We start from the raw sequence: 2,668 nt of genomic DNA on the forward strand, positions 1-2,668 counted from the left end.
GAGAAGAACCCGTCCAGAAGACCTATATGATTTTTTTCTTTTTTGTTTTTTACCTGGATTACTGAGATGCATCAGGACATTTTGCATTAACAAGTAGTTAATCTGTTATTAGTAAGATGAATACAAATATTGATCTATTTAACTTCAGATAGATCTTCACCTGGAGCAGCTTGGCAGGACRGACTGGGTCTTTGTTCAGATGAGTGGACACAGCCACTGTGAAGGTAAACATGGGAWATTTAGGATTTTATTGATGTTAAATTATTGATAAAACCATGTGGGATTGGGTTGTTACATAAATAGCACAATCAGGTCTGTTCTGTTAGGATTCTCTTTCATAGTTTGATAAATAAATCTAACAGCTCTGTTTTTATTTTTTCCAGATTGAAATTCACCAACTTAGACCTCTTAAAGGAGATGATCTCCAAAGGCCTACAGGTATCAAGCTGCAGACAAACGCACATATAAAATGTACAGTTAACATTAAAACCAGCTGTTTGGGTCTTTAAGGTGTCGATGTGTGCAGCCTGCAGACCACCTGGGTCCAGACCGCCCCTCAGATTGGGTGAGTTGATGCAAACGTGCACTGAACAGATAAAAACACTCGTTTTATCAGTTGAATGGATTGACTGAAAGAAACTGATTTATTTTAGTCTAAAAGATATTTATTTCTGTGGTGTTTACCTTTGATGCCGGTTCTGAACAGACCTACTGAAACTGTTTTCTCTCATGCACTGAAAAAAAAAAGATTTTTGGGTGTAGTAATGTAAGAAAATACATGTTCAATATCGACTGAAGTCAAGATGAAAACACAGTTGTTAAATAAAATGATTTGTGAAAGGAATGAAGTCATACAACACCAGAATTCTGGACCTGAGTGAGGTTTATTTGTCACCGGCTGACAAGGAAACCCACACTGACTCAAAATCAGGAAATACGTTTTTATACACGATTCTTCAATGCCTGAGTTCGCCCCCTACTGACCTACGGCTGAATCACAGGCATTCATACAAAAATCTCATCTTAATGTTATTATAACGGTTCACTTATGTGTTGTTTATGATTCAGACATGTAWCTACTCTATTTCAATTAACACATAATAGATCAAACATTATAAAAGTATTATAAAAAGGAAACCCTGATACTCTAGTGTTGTTTCTAACATCAGTACTAATCTATAATAACTATAAATTTCTTCACATAATTTAAATTTTTCTGTATTTTAAAATATATATTAATTGTTTTTCCTTTTACATTTCCTTAAACATTTAAGACACACAAATGCATGTACAAGTACATGCATTTGTGTGTCTTAAATGTTTATACTTAATTATTTTTATATGTTTTTCCAACAAGTGTTTTTATTTCTGTGCTGCATGCTTGTGCTTCTTCAGTTTAGCTAAAAGTTTAAAGTTTAGTTTAAAGCAAAGGCAAGGAGGAAAACATTACCTGTGCATTTATTTTTAACTAAACTTTAAGCTAAACAGCGGCAGCACAAGCATGCAACACATAGAAATAAAAAGACTTGTTGGAAAAATATATAAAAATAATTCAATTTAAGCATTCAAGAGAGAAAAATGCATGTACAAGTAAAAGTAAAAACTATGTAAAATATATATTTAAAAACATTAAAGTTTAAATTATGTGTTAAAATATATAATTTATTGGAACTAAGCTGGAAAAATAAATGTGAAGGTCAGTTAAATTATAAAACATGAGCTAAAGTTCTCCTTTTTGATTTATTTGGTGCATTTTAAATGTATTTATTTATTTAAAGGTTCATTTATCTATTTCTGCTTTTTTTTCTAATTATGTTAGTGTCGGTCCTCCATACAGCAGAGCTTGGAAGAGGTAGTTCAGTGACTGAGTCAGGTGTGTTGGAGCAGGGAAAATGTAAAATGTAGGGCTGCGGCCCTCGAGGACCATGATTGCCCACTCCTACTTCGTTGTGGTTCCAAGCGGTCCCAGTCGATACCAAAATGCCAAGTCAGTACACTGTTCGTCACTGATTGGCTAGGGGTTGGAGTCGCTGGTACTATTGTAAACGCACTAAGCTGCGTTTACAACTAAAACTCGAGGCATCATTTTTTTCAACTGTAGCAGTGACATCAGTAGTGTTTGCATCCGATTTTAATTCGAATTTTTAAAAATTCAGAACTTATTCCGCAAATGTGTTTCCATCTCTCATTTTGCGCATTAACTTTTTTTTTTTTTTTTTTGAAAACCCAAAATTCACCTCCACCAACCGCCCAAAACACACACCCACTGGAACCGGAGGAACATCAATGGAAAAGCACCTGGACTGACCCGTTCTGACACTGACCGTACCGACGCTACACCATGTGGCACCTGTCATGGTTCCATCTGGGATTTCTCCAACGCAAGATTTTTTCCAGTAGAATTCCAACGAGGCTAATCATCGAACAGAAGGAGTTTGAACAATTACGTTGATTTTCTGCGCTGTTTTAGTCTGCTTGTAGTTTAGCAATGGCAGCGGAAGAAATGAACAAAGCCCTTCCGAATTAAATAAAATTTGTTTCACAAAGCCTGCAGCACTCATTTACAGCCATCTCCTTCGACTCGGTGCTTCTCTCCCAGTAGGGGATGGTTGTTTACAGCGCACGCAATTTCCGGTTAGCTTCTTAGCGTAGCTTCCTTCACAGTCGA

At 35.9% G+C, this 2,668-nt stretch overlaps 1 long non-coding RNA gene across 1 annotated transcript; it reads left to right on the forward strand.

Annotated features, from left to right (window-relative positions):
• The first annotated feature begins 14 nt into the window (after positions 1–14).
• On the forward strand, positions 15–577 carry LOC106524114 (uncharacterized). The gene is made up of 3 exons (XR_001310971.1): positions 15–224; positions 384–438; positions 511–577. It is a non-coding gene; the product is annotated as an uncharacterized LOC106524114 (long non-coding RNA).
• Positions 578–2,668: the final 2,091 nt, after the last annotated feature.

The sequence above is a fragment of the Austrofundulus limnaeus genome, unplaced genomic scaffold, assembly GCF_001266775.1.
Source record: "Austrofundulus limnaeus strain Quisiro unplaced genomic scaffold, Austrofundulus_limnaeus-1.0 Scaffold176, whole genome shotgun sequence".
Lineage (NCBI taxonomy): Eukaryota > Metazoa > Chordata > Actinopteri > Cyprinodontiformes > Rivulidae > Austrofundulus > Austrofundulus limnaeus.